The sequence below is a fragment of the Hipposideros armiger genome, unplaced genomic scaffold, assembly GCF_001890085.2.
Source record: "Hipposideros armiger isolate ML-2016 unplaced genomic scaffold, ASM189008v1 scaffold_125, whole genome shotgun sequence".
Taxonomy (NCBI): domain Eukaryota; kingdom Metazoa; phylum Chordata; class Mammalia; order Chiroptera; family Hipposideridae; genus Hipposideros; species Hipposideros armiger.
Genome location: NW_017731475.1, coordinates 2218081 through 2233106, shown reverse-complemented (window position 1 = coordinate 2233106; position 15026 = coordinate 2218081).

Sequence of the window (15026 nt, the reverse complement as noted above, 5' to 3'; positions counted from 1 at the left end):
GTCTGCTCAGCTCAGGCCGAGAATCAAACTGCTGTTGCTCAGAGCTCAAACTCCTGAGCAAGCTCTTAACCAACTGAGCCGCTTGGCCAGCCCTCTTTTTTATTTTGCTTTTCAGAAAAAAAATCACCTTTTTCTCCCATAATATTCTCTCTTCATATTCTCAATTTAAGCAGTATATGATATTTTTAATCTTTATTTTTAATCCCTGATTGACCTTATGCTGGTACATACTCTCAAGCATCATTGTATCTCACTAGAGAGGTGGTTCTCCTGCAGTCACTCACCACAGGGATGGGGTGGGACATGGCTCCCTCAGAGGATTTCTCACAAACCTGAGAGGTAGTTGTGTTTAGATGATGTCATAAGGGCAGGGCCCTGGCCAATGGGATTGTGCCCTTAGAAGAAGAGACATCCATGAGCTTGTTCTTTCTCTCTTCACATGCATGCACCGAGGAAAGGTCAAATGAGCACACAGAGAATATAGCCATCTGTAAGCCAGGAAGAGAGCTCCCGCCAGGAACTGAACTGCCCATCATCCAGTCTTTTAGAACTATAAGAAATAAGTTTCTGTTGTTTAAACCACCCAGTCTATGGTATTTTTGTTATGGTGGTCTGAGTTGACTAAGATATCTTACCAAGTTCGTACCAAGAATGATGATCACTGGACCGTGGGGGAACTAGTGGGGAAAATATTACTACACAAGATTGAATTTAGGGCATTAATTCATGTCTTTGTGAGGGAAATTACATCAGAAAGGCATATGAATTACAAAAGTAGAGCTTGCATAGGAAGTAAACACTTTTAAAAGTGGGAGCGTCTCCCTGTAACCAATTAAAGTGCTCTTTTATTTTTTTATTTTTTTAAAGATTTTATTGGGGAATTGGGGGAGGGGAACAGTGTTGGGGAATTGGGCAAGGGGACCAGCCAAGTTGTTCTACAATCTTCGTTGTGGAGGGTGCCAGTCACCATCTGGCTTTCTGTTGGCAGTCAGTAGCCTCTAAGCTCCAGGTGCTGCATTCAATCTTAGTTGCAGGTGGGCGTAGCACCATCTCATGTGGGAGTCGAACCAGCATCCTGTTAAGAGCTCGGGCTCTATCCACTGAGCCATCCAGGTGGCAGCTCAGCTCAAAGTGCTGAGTTCAGTCTTAGTTGCGGGAGGGCATAGCCCACCATTGAACAGGCAATCTTGTTGTTACACCAGCTGAGCCATCCTGCCACCTGTTGGTAGCTCAGCGACAGCTCAGCTCTGGTGCAGCGTCACTGGCCCATGTGGGAATCAAACCAGTGGCCCTGTTGCTCAGAGCTTGCACTCTTAAGCCAACTCTTAACCAACTGAGCCACTACGGCCGGTCCTAAAGTGCTCTTTTAAACTTGTTTCTCCCACAAAGTCCCACACCTAAACAAACTGGAAATCCCATCAATATAAGGAGCTATTAAGCGTTTACTTTACATTGTGATTGAGACTCTTGCCTTTCTTTTCAGGCCTCTCAGTGGAAGAGGACCGTTGTACAAACATCCACATTTTGTTCCCAGTCTCAAATGTTTACCTTTTACTTAAAACTTTTTATTGCGGCAAGAACCGTTACATGGAGCCTACGCTCTTGGCAGGTATTTAAGTGTACAATACAGTATTGTTACCTATAGGCACAATATTGTAAAGCAGATCTCTGGAACTTAGTCATTTTGCATAACTGAAATTTTATATTCATTAACAACTTTCCATCTCTCCCTCCCTCTCCTAGCCCCTGGCAACCTCCATTCTATTTCTTACTTCAATGAATTTGACTACTTTAGGTACCTTAGATAAGTGGAATCATGCGGTAGTTGTCCCTTTGTGTCTCAGTCTCAAAGTTTTAAAGTATTATTATTTTTTATCTGATAATGTAATACACAATCACTGCATAAAACTTGAAAAATTCTAAAAAGGAGAAGGAAGCAAACAATCCCACATCACAGAGGAAATTTTCGATTCCAGTTTGGTATGTTTTAAGATTGCCCATCTGATGATATCACCCTACTTCAAGTCCCTCGACCCCCCATTCCAGCCCCCCTCTCTCCTCTCAGGCTCCCGGGCTCTCCAGCCCCACAAGGCTTCTCTTCCTTCTATGACAGCAAGCTCCTTCCATGGCAGAAGCTCTGTGCATATGTTCTCATCCTCAGGCAGGAAAGCATTCTCTGTTCTCTAATTAACCTTGTTCATCCTTCAGATTGGAGCTTAATCGTCACACCTACACAGAGGTCTCCTGCTAATGGTCCCAGACATCACAACACCCACCCAAATATACATAATTTTACCCTGTTATATCCTCTCATTGCACCTCGAAACTTTCTAGCATTTTGCCAAGGAGGTAGGCATATGCCCCATTTGTTTCATGTCTATTCCCTATGCAGACATAAGCTCCAGGATGGGGACACTGTGTCTGTTTTGCTCCCCAACTTATTCACCGTACCAAGTATACCATGTCTGACCTACAGCAAATGGACTTAAATATAAGATTTACCTCATGTATCTTAATCAGCACCTTTACAAATCTTTAACCATATTTCTGATTATTGTTTGAGAGTGAGTTTCTAGGTCTGTGTATCAGTTATGTAGGGTTTCCATAACAAAATACCACAGACTGGGTGGTTTAAAAAACGGAAATTTATTTTCTCAAAGTTCAGGAGGCTGGAAGTCTAAAATCAAGGAGATGGCAGGTTTGGTTTCTTCTGAGGCCTCTCTCCTTGGCTTATAGACTGTCCTCACCTGGATGTTCCTCTGTGTGACTTATATTCCTGGTGTTTCTCTGTGTGTCCAAATTTCTTCTATTTGGACACCAGTCAGACTGGATTAGGCCCCCTCTCCCCCAATGACCTCATTTTAGTGTAATCTTTAAAGGTTCTATTTCTAAATATGGTCACATTCTGACCTACTCACATAGGACTTCAACATATTAATTGTGGGGAGAAGGACACAGTTCAGCCCATCACAACATACAATGGATGGATCCAAGCAGGGGAATATTTTAAGCCTCTTGACACATATTGCCAATGGCTTTCTAGGAAGGCTGTGTACATTTATGGTCCTACCAGCGAGGAATGACAGTGCCTCTGACCCTGTGCTCCTGTCATTGTTGCTATCATTAAGAAACATTTTTTTTTCTAATCTGAGAGGCAAAATTATACATTAACTCATTTTGCATAATCTTTGATGACTAACCAGCATAAACAATTTTTACCATTTGGCATTTCTTTTTCTTTTGTTCTTTATATATTTATTCATCCAGTATATATTTAATTAACTCATGCTATGAATAAGGCAAGGTGCTCTATAGTACTGGTATTGTAGCAGAGAATGGAACATAGCCCTTGATGTCATGGAGCCTACAGTCTAATAAAAAAGAGATATGTAGCAAAATTATCCAAATTATTGATTACAGTTGTGATGAGTATCGTAAAGGAGAAGTATGAGAGGTGGAAGGAAAGGCTTTCTGGGGATACACAGCTTCCGTGGTGACTGAAGGAAGATTAGCCATTATTGAGGTAAAGGTGGTAGGTGAAGTCACAGGCAGAAAGATCAAAGGGAAACCAAGAGGGTACAGTGGAAAAGGCAAGGGAAAGAGTGTTTCCAGAAGGGCCCTATGGACAACTGCTTTGAATGCTACTGAATGATTAAAGACCAAAATGTGCACAGAATGTGGCAACATTGAGATCAATACCCTGACCAAAATTAGTTGTGGGTGCAAATGCTACATTGGAAGGGGGTTGAGGAATGAGAGCAAGTGTCATAACTCTTTTAAGAAGTTTGACTTCCATGAACCATTTCTCCTTCGATCATTTTCCAATGTGATTTTAACACGGATATCATTATATGACATGGCCTCTCTGTGTTTCTGTCTGTACATAAGATACATATTTTCAAGATATTTATTAAACATTAGTAACACGTAGCAAATATTTTCTGTTTTTTTTGTCTATTATCTAAGTTGTTTTTTGTTGCATATGAGCTTTATTTTTATACTATACAATTAATTTGATCACTTATGACTTCTTCCATCTCTTCTGCTTAGAAATTCCTTCTTCATACAGAAATCATAGAAATATTCACATTTATATTATTTCTTAAACATTTATGGCTTCATTAAAGTTTTTTGGGGATCATTTTGGAATCTACTTACACATGGCAATTTCAGGCTCAGAATGCTTCATTGTATTGCCCTGATGGTGGAGGAGAGGCAAAGCTAGTCTAACGATGTTCTACTTAGTTTTAAACCCATTGGCTCTGCTGTTTCATTGTATGAGAAAGGTCCTACTGATGAAGAAGACATGATTTCAGTTCAACATGAGATTTATTTAGTTAGTAATTTATGGGTATTCTGTTTCTGTGCTAATGTTGTACAGTCTCTTTATACTGTAAAAATTTTTATTCTGTATTCCCAGTTTCCTGTGCTTTCCAGAATCACATCATCTGACAGCCATCCTAGGAGGCATTCTCATGAAGAGCAGAGATTTTGATGCTGTACCCACATGTGGGATTATAGAAAATGCTCAGAGAGTGGGTCATTCAAGGAGCCACTGGAATCAAAAAGAAGATCCCATTCCCAAATTCAGGCATTTTCAGAGTCCCTTGAACAGCAACTGTGCTTTAGAACCAAACGCTCTGTCTCTTTGGTATTAACAGCGTTAGAATTGTTGAATATTTTAAGCCACTTTAAGAAAGGAAGCCCAAAGGGGTCCTCTTCCCCAAGTTTGAGGAGAAAAAAAATTTAACTTCCTTATTTACAGCTTGGTGATGAGACCTTTGAAAAATGACACTCAGTTTTAGTTAGCCCAGATGTACAATACATTTTATTAGTATTTTTATTGAAGACAGCGGGTGTAGGAAGAATCTCTGGGGGACCTTTTGTAAAATGTTTTTGTTATCACGGTCCTCTCGTTCTTTGAGACTGCTTTCATCACCTTATTATGATTGTGACTCTTTCTTTTTTCACTATTTGGAGATGAGAAAAGCTGCCTGTGCTTTCATATTTAATCCAATAGCAAATAGTTTATGATGGCATCATGTTTCCCTATGCTTTAAAAAATACGCAGAGGAAACACTCTGGATGCTACTTAGGAAATTTCCAGGCGTGAGAGTGGTCCAGGAGTTCACAGTGGCCTTGAGGGAGTCTAAGTAAAGCACAGGGGAGAAACAGGCATGAAATGAGAGGAAGAATAGAAACTCCACTGATGATGTCAAACTTGATATAGTAATATAGTAATAAACTAGAGATCAATTAATCTGAGGGTAGTTTTTCTTTTTTCTTTTTCTTTTCTTTTTTTTCAGAAAAGGAGCTTATTATAAGTAAATATACATTTCAAAGAAGCAGAAGCAGGTCCGAGCAGTAGAGAATGGCTCAAGGGCCATTATTAGAAAAGAAAGTACACTCCGAGTTTGGAGCAGGCCGAGCAAAGGAAATTCCAAAGGCCCAAGGGGGCCCAGGGCCAGAGCCAGGGAGTCATTATTAGGAGAAAAAGTACATTCCAAAGAGTTTGGAGCGGCCCTGAGCAGAGGCAAGGCTCAAAATGCTCAAAAGGCCTTTTTGTTGTTGTTGTTTGTTTGTTTTTCATGATCACTTTTTCTTTTCAAAATAGTTGGAAAGATCCAAATAATGACTTCAGAAAAAACTTAAAAGTAACTGCAGTGCCTACACTACTTAAATATGGAACGGTGAGTATTTCTCTAATGTGTTGGGGCTACAATTCACCCTGTCAAAGCTTTTTAACTTGTTCTAGATTCATATTTGAAAAGGTCTTGGTATTCCATTGCAAACATCACATTCCTGTTCAGAGTGCATCTGTTCATCCCTGTGGCCAATCCCAATAAACTATTAATAATGCAAATATCTAAATGTTACATCTTTTTCATGCTTTTTAAAAGCTATTCTTAATTTAAAAATTGTACAAGCACTGTTCAAGAAAGTTGGTTTACAGATAATTTCTTACAACACTGGCATCAATGGTGGTTTTCCATTTAATCCATAATTCTGGTTGAAAAGAAAAGGTACCTCCTCAAGTTTAGTCATGGCCCTGGGATTCTAAATTAAACAGATGAGGGGAAAGGGGTTGGTGAGGGGAGTTTTTCAAACCTGCAACATGCTCACTGAGTGGCCTTGAGCAAAATACTTTTTTTGGTGGGCCTTTGGTGTTTGTTTTATTTTGCAAAACAGGAATAACATGTTCTGCCATGTAGTAGGCAGAGCAAATAAGTGAGCATAGGTGTATGGTGACCTGGTTTTCGAGCTGTGCTCTGTGAACAGGAAAAGACACTTAGGTGCTTCCTACCTCATTGTTCATCTGAGCACAATGCTTTCTGCCTAACAGTGATGGCCGTTGGGACTGTCACTGTGCATCTTTGTCTCACTTTGGTCAGAGTGACCCTGTGTATCTATGCTCCCCCTTCAGGAAGCTACTTGCTCTCTTTACCTCATCAGAAGAATATGGAAGGAAGAATAGAAAACAGCTGTCACTTACTATATCTAAACCTTATCAAGAGTACCTGTTTTGTCTTTCCTGTTTTGTTTTGTTTTAAATATGGTTTCAGACTTAGAGCAATGTTACAAGAATAGTATAAAGAATATACCCTTCCTCTAGATTCCCTCCAAATGTTAGCAAGTTATTCTGTTTACCTACACCCTCTCTCTCCTTACCAGCCCCAAACAAGGGCACACGAACATTCTTATATAAAACAGTACGATAATTAAAGTCAGGAAATGAACACTGATACAATACTTTTATATCTGATCTACTGAACTTATTCATATTTTGCCCATTGTCCTGATAATATTCTTTATAGGGAGATTCCAGATCATGTGTTGCAATCACTTCATTCCCTCTAATCTATCTTATTCTGGAGCAGCGAGCTCCTTAGTCTTTCCTTATCTTTCATGACACTAGCATCTAAAAAGTACAGGCCAGTTACATTTTAAAATAATGCTCAATTTTGGTTCATCTGATATTTCTTCATGATTAGATTCAGAGTAGGAACTTTTGGCCAAAATAAAACAGAAATGAAAGAACTCCTGTTTTAAAACTACATATTAAAGCCAATAATTATATTACTAATTCAGGAGACTTATCTGTCTTAAATTTATTCTGGAACAAGGTAGAGCATAAATATATTTGGAAAAAAAATTTAATTTGAATAGTTCTTTGTTGATTCTGATGGCCTCAGAATAAATTTTACATAATAATACATAATCTTATATAAGTGCTTATATGAAACCATTTGGTAATATTATTATAAGCCTTAAAAGTGGGTAAAAGTGAAATCAGCTGTTTTTTTGTTTTGTTTCGTTTTTAGAGATTTTATTGGGGAATTGGAGAAAGGGAACAGTGTTGGGGAATTGGGGGAGGGGAGCAGCCAAGTTGTTGTCCTTCAATCTTAGTTGTGGAGGGCACAGCTAGTGCAGCTCCAAGTCCAGTCGTCATCCAGCTGCCTGTCGGCAGCTCGTGGCCACTCAGCTCAAGGTGCCGTGTTCAATCTTAGTTGCAGGTTGACGTAGCCCACCATCCCATGTGGGAGTCGAACTGGCAACCTTGTTGTTAGGAGCACATGTTCTCACCAGCTGAGCTATCCTGCCGCCTGTCGGCAGCTCAGCTCAGGCACAGCTCACTGGCCCATATGGAAATCAAACCGGCGACCCTGTTGCTCAGAACTCGAGCTCTTAACCAACTGAGCCACTCAGCCGGCCCTGAAATCAGTTTTTTTTTAAATTTAAAGAGATAGTCATCACATTAGTCCTAAAATATAACATATGTTTGTTCCATTCGTTTTCCAAGTATTTCTTTTATTTTTTTAAAAGATGATTATTGAGGGGGTGGGGGAAGGGAACAGTGTTGAAGAATTGGGGAAGGGGAACAGACAAGTTGCTGCCCTTTTGTTCTTCAGTCTAGTTGTGGAAGACATCCCTTCACTGGCCCATGTTGGTATTATCATTGCGCTCTTCCTGGGTGAGACAGTAGCTCGCAGGCCATTGGACAGCCATACACAGTGGCTCACGGTGGCTCATGGCAGCTCACACCGGCTGCCAGCCACTCATGGTAGCTTCCCGCAGTATACTGCAGCCTATACCGATGCCGGCGACTCATGGCAGCCCAGCTCCAGGTGGAGCTGTTGTTCACCATCTTAGCTGTAGAGGGCATTGTCACTGGCCCTCATGTGGGATCCTAACTGGGGTCCTGCTTCTCAGAGCTGGTGTCCCAAGCCAACTCCTAACCAATGTGCCACTCGGCCAGCCCTTTTTTTTTTTTTTAAGATTTTTTAATTTTATTGGGAAATTGGGGTAGGGGAACAGTGTTGGGGATTGGGGAAGGGGAACAGCCAATTTGTTATCCTTCAATCTTAGTTGTGGAGGGCGCGGCTAGCTCAGCTCCAAGTCCAGTCACGCCACTCAGCTCAAGGTGCTGTGTTCAATTAGTTGCGGGTGGGCATAGCCCACCATCTCAAACAGACAGCCTTGTTGTTAGGAGCACGTGCTTTCAACAGCTGAGCCATCCTGCCACCTGTTGGCAGCTCAGCTCAGGCGCAGCTCACTGGGCCATGTGGGAATCAAACCAGTGACCCTGTTGCTCAGAGCTCACACTCTTGACCAAGCTCTTAACCAACTGAGACACTCGGCCAAGCCCCAAGTTCTTCCTTTTGAGTGCCAAGATTACCAAGGCAGCATTTTTAACTTTTTCTTTTAAAGATTTTTATTGGGGAATTAGGGGATGGGAACAGCGCTGGGGAATTGGGGGAAGGGAAACAGACAAGTTGCTCCCCTTTTGTTCTTCAGTCTAGTTGTGGAGGATGTTGCTTCACTGGCCCAAGTTGGCACCATCATTGTGCTCTTCCCAGGCGAGGCAGATCAGTCTCCGGCTTCTGGGCAGCCGCTTATGGTGGCTTGAAGGCCGCTCAAGCTGGCTGCTGGCTACACACGGTTGCCCATGGCAACCCACTGCAGTAGGGGCTGCAGCCTACACTGTCGCCAGCAACTCACAGCAGCCCAGCTCCAGGTTGAGCTGTTGTTCAGTATCTTAACTGTAGAGGGCAGTGTCACTGGCCCTCATATGTGGGACGCCCTCTGGCATCCCAAACCAGCTCTTAAACAACGCGCCACTCGGCCGGCCCTCAACATTTTTTTTTATTCAAGAACTCTTAACACAGGTATATGTAACAGCTAGAAAATTGCTAGGAATTTACTAAATTATTTAATATTTTTTCATATTGTATGATAAATATATATGGTAAATAACTTTAAATTAAAATGTCATTTTATATCAGCTTTTAGAGTACATTATAAAGTTCATCTTAATGCAAAATTAAAACTTCAGAACATATACAGATACTTTAAAATTTTTCCTATTTAACAAGTGACACATTTTTCTAAAGCTAGCTACATTAAGAAGTGTGATTTGTCAGGGAATTTTAAAATGATATATATTATCTTTTGTTTGGGGACCAAATGAATACTAACATCTACATTTAAATTTTATATCTTTTAGCATCAAAAAGAGCCAGAAACTGCTTTTGTGATCTGATCATGACCAAGAACATTAGATTCTTTCATTTTGATATTGAAGAAGTAAATTAACTTATTTTGATAATTTTTGCGTTTTGTTTCTAAATGATTGAGATAAGAAAAATATTTCAGGCCATTGTTTATGGGCATTTCTCAGATAGTCTTTAGTCTCAGTAAGAGAAAAGCCAAATTGGAAATAATCATCACTATATTTTCTCTTTTTTATACTGTTTTTGTAAGTATTAGAGACATTCATGACTGCTAAATATAAACTTTGATCAGGCTGATGAGTCTAATACAAATGGTAGATCTCCTGAAAATAGTTTGGAGGCACATTTATAGAGCTAGTCCAATTTTTAAGTTCCTGTTAATTTGTCTCACAGCTTCATCATTTGTTTTGCTTTCTAACTTCGACTAATGGACCATTTCAGATAGAAATGAAACAATCTAGGTACTGTATAAAAGCAATTTAACATTGTAGAGTAACTGACGCCACTGCAGTAACTTGAAATCCCTATAACTCATGCTGCAGGGCTGAGTCATGACTTTTTCACTCACCACTGTGTATGTTCACTTGATAGGCACTCAGGGGTTCCCCAGTGTTTCCAGTTCAAATGGAGGAAGGGGAGAATAATGAATTTATTTCTTTGCTTTGAAAAGTAGAAGTATAAATAGATATCATCACCACACTTATCAATGCCTTTTTTTGGGGGGAGGGGGCCAGTAATTCCTTTGAAAGGTATCCTTTGACCATGGGAACTAAAGAAGCACCCCCTTCCCTAATACTTCCCTATCGCATCACTGTGTTTATAGTTATCATTGCTCTTATCACTACCTGTTTTCCTCTTGTTTCCTTTTAGGTTTATTGATTGTTTCCCTCCACCTAGGTGTAAAATCTAGGAAGTCCGGTCTCTGTAGTTAGTGCTGTATTTCCTGATTCTACAATACAATAGAACAGTATGTGTTCAATAAATCAGTGACTGTGGACCTCTCTCTGGGTAACTTGTTGGGGACTGTTAATGTGTTTGGATTTCATTTTGACACTTCATTCTTCACACAGTCTCACATTTAAAACTAGTGCAAACCCTACTATTAATGTAATTTAAGGGAGTGGACACAGGGAAGTTAGAATCATTGCATGTATGATTCACTTTTCACATTCCTGTTCCAAAAGCATCAGGAGACTATTAATTTTATCATGCTGTGAAATCACCCCTCCACACGTCAGAGGTCAGAATCATAAGCAGGTTGACTTTCCTCCACAGACCATCTGCTGATGCCCAAGCCCCTGCCATAATTCCTTTTATTTATGACTGAAGCCTTTCCTGTCACCCTTAGCTTATGCTAATTTATTACTATTATAGAAACTAGGATGTGGAAGTCTGCTAAATGATCAGGGCTTTCTTCATTTGTGATAATTAAGAGAACCGTGGAATGTTGTCAGCCATTGGCACATTTCTACGCTTTTCTGATCTTTGTCTTTCAGGGACCTGAGAGCAAAAAGGAGAAATGAAAGAATGTCTTTGGATGGAGATAAGATCTCGCAAGCAAGAGGAGGAAAGAAGGAGTTCTAGGAAAGAAGAACACGGAGTAGCATAGATGGCCCCCCTCTTTGAAAAAGGTCCCAAATAGTACTTTGTTTCAACATCAGGACGACAGATACTACTGTGTTTTTTTGAGTCCCAGTATACTACACCGAGGGGTGGCAGCTATAAAAGAGTGTCTAGATGCTGAGTGATGGAAATGGGTTGTTGGTTCCGCTGCTCTCCAAGAAGTCTCACATCAGACTCCAACTGCTTCGGGTGGGTTAGTTGAGAGTTTGATCTGCTTTATTGCCCTTTCATGGGAATAAGAAAAATAAAAGGTATTTTAATAGGATAAAGTAAGTCTTGAAAATGTAAAGAAAGATATTTAAAGAACCATCCACACATCTTCGCCAATCCTTCTTCCACACCAACCTCACAAATAACTTTAAATAAACGTCATTGGTGTGACTCTAAGTTTACTTCCTTATTTGAAGTAATTTATGTAAGCATGTCTAATGGCCACTGTTTAATGAGAACTGGTAATTAAAGCAAATACTAGGCTGAGGTTTTTAATGCGTTACCTAAAATAATTCCCACCACTCCCAAGGTAAGACTTATTCTTTTCACTTGCTGGTTGAGGAAACTGACATTTAGAAAAGTTCAGGACCTAACAGGTATGGGTGGTGGCAGACTTAGGGCCACACCCAGTTTATTCCGACTCATGCCCCTAACCTGAGGTAGAACCTCCATTTCCCCTTGGCAGTGGGTCGTGACCTTCTTAACATGTGTGTCATGTGGGTGGGAATGAGCAGTGTGAGAAAAGCAGGAGTGGGAGTAAGTTACCATTTTAGTTATGTGGGTGGAGACTGATTCTCTGAGATCAGCCTTCTGCTCTGAGTTTTCACTTTATGTAGCCACATTCTTTTACATTTATTTATTAATTATTTTTATTGAAATATGATTGACATATTCTATTAGTTTCAGGTGTACAAGGTAATGATTCAGTATTTGTATATATGGTGAAATGATCACCACAATAAGGCTAGTTAATATCCATCACCACACATAGTTACCTTTTTTTTTTATGGTAACTGTTTTTTAAAATTTATTGGGATGACAGTTATTAGCAAAGTTACATAGATTTAAGGTGTACAATTCTGTAATTCATCATCTATATATCACATTGTGTGTTCACCACCCAGAGTCAGTTCTCTTTCCATCACCATATATTTGATCCCCTTTACCTTCATCTACCATCTCTCTACCCCCTTACCCTCTGGTAACCACTAAACTATTGTCTGTGCCTATGAGTTTTGTTTCTTCATTTGTTTTTCTTGTTCTTTTGTTGTTTTCAGTTTTATATACCACATATCAGTGAAATCATATGGCTCTCTACTTTTTCTGTCTGACTTATTTCGCTTAGCATTATAATCCCAAGTCCATTCAATGTGTCGCAAATGGCACTATTTCATCTTTTCTTATGGCAGAATACTATCCCATTGTGTATATATACCGCATCTTCTTTATCCAATCATCTATCGAAGGACACTTGGGTTGTTTCCATGTCTTGGCCACTGTAAATAAAGCTGCAATGAACAGCAGAGCACATATGTCTTTACGGATAAATGTTTTCAGATTTTTCTTGGGTAGATGCCCAAGAGAGGGATTGCTGGGTCGTATGGTGGTAATTCTATTTTTAATTTTTTGAGGAATCTCCACACTGCCTTCCTTAGTGGCTGCACCAATCTGCTTTCCAACCAACAGTGTATGAGGGTTCCTTTTTCTCCACAGCCTCTCCAACACTTGTTATTATTTGTCTTGTTGATGATAGCCATTCTAACTGGTGTGAGGTGATATCTTATTGTGGTTTTTATTTGCCTTTCTCTGATAATTAGTGATGTTGAGCATTTTTTCATGTCTATTGGCCATTTGTATATCCTCTTTAGAGAAATGTCTATTATGGTGAGCACTTTTAAGACCTACCCTCTTAGCAATGTTTAAAAGTACAATAAAGTATTGTTAACTATAGTCACCATGCTGTATATTACATCCCATGAATTAAAAATATGGAACACTTCATGATTTTGTGTGTCATCCTTGCTCAGTAGCCATGCTAATTTCTGTATTGTTCCAATTTTAGTACATGTGCTGCTGAAGTGAGCACTTCTTTATCTTATTTTTTTCAGCTTTATTGAAGTATAATTGACAAATAAAATTGGATGTGTTTAAATTGTACAACACAATGATTTGACATATGTATGCTTTATGGAATGGTGACCACAATCAGGTTATTAACACATTGAGGCCATATTCTATCACAATTATTTTCCCTAGAAGAAAAGATTCTAGAATTCTCTAGTACTCTCCTGATTTTTTCTTTGTCTCTGTCTTGAATCTTCAAATGCCCTAGGGCAGCTAGTCTCTATTTTGTAAAGAAGAACAGCTCCCAAAACTAATACTCAAAACTAATACTATAATTGATTATGTAAGATACAAACTAACTTTAACATAGACAGTAGAAATAAGGAAAAGGAGAAGGAAAAAAGAAAACAGTGAAAGAAAAGTAAACTAGCAATGATCTTTGACTGGCATTCTTTCCATTTTCAGACAGCTTGTATCTTCATTTTGAATTGATTGACACTTTCATGTGGCCTTTTACACACAGAATTATGCTTTTTCACACATGTAAAAAAACTTCAAGCTTTTACATGGTGACGTTTGCCCGCTATTTGCCACCACTGAGGGGGAGGATGGGGCCCAACCTTCCATCAAGGACTGCATTATGCTGTAGTTGTAGGGAAAACAGTTGTTTCCCTGCCTTTTCTCCAGGTACTTTTCAGTCTTGCTAACCCAGTTTCAGACTTAGGGACAGTCTGCTCATCAGCTCTGGCCCCTATAGAAAGGTCTGGGGAGAGGTGGCCCACCCATGGGAAGAGAAGACACTTGGAGGGAATTCCCTTGGCTCAGTGGCTGGTTGGCTGAGACAGTCATTGCTTCTTACTCCAGTCAGAACATTTGTGAAGGCTCTTCACCAACCTGGACTCAAGAATGGCAATACCTGGAAAAATCATGATTAGGGATTTCACAATATATTTTATTAAACTGGAAGGAACTCTATTTTCAACATACTTTTAGGGCCATTGTAAGTGGAGGAGAGGGAACTCTCTGAAATTGAAGTCACTAGCTTATTATCTGCTTTATATAAAGCAACACTTCCAATAAAAAAATACAGATAAAGAAAAAGAATACAAATTAAAAGCCTTTTATTGTATCAACTCAGAGATAAATATGGTCAATACTTTGGTAGATGAGGTTGCCGAATATTTTCTATGTAGATATACATGCACATACATAAAAAACTTTTTCATACATGAGCTCATTTCAGTTAATATTAACATCTTTTCAAATCAATAAAATAGTCTAGCACATAATTTTAATTGTTCCTTTGCAATAGCCTTTAAACATGCTCAAGTCTCTTCTATCTTGAAAACTTGCCCTCCTAATATACTGATAGGTACCACCCTTGATATCCAATTACCATCTGAACTATCTTTTCTTTCACAGAAAACTTCTTGAGGAGTTATGTACACATCCCTCTTGATTTTTAGCGTGTGGCAATGTGACTCCTATCCTTACTCTCTATAGAAACTGTTCTTATCATAGTCATTCATGACCCCCTTACTGTCAAATTGTATGAAAACATCACTGTACTTCGTTTGCTTAACTTTCTGGCAGTATCTGAAATTGCTGACTATCCTCTTCCTCCTTGGCTGTTGTGACCTATATTTTTCTGGGTTTTCTTGTACTTCTCTGATCACTCCTGCCTGGTCTTTGGTGAGGGATCCTTATTTCTTAAATAATGGCTTTCCTCTGGACTTTGCCCATCACTCTCGTAATCTCTCTGGGCCATCTTACATGTTCTTACCATGTCAGCTATCTGTGTATTGATGATCCCCAAATTTAGCCATCTGGTGTAGA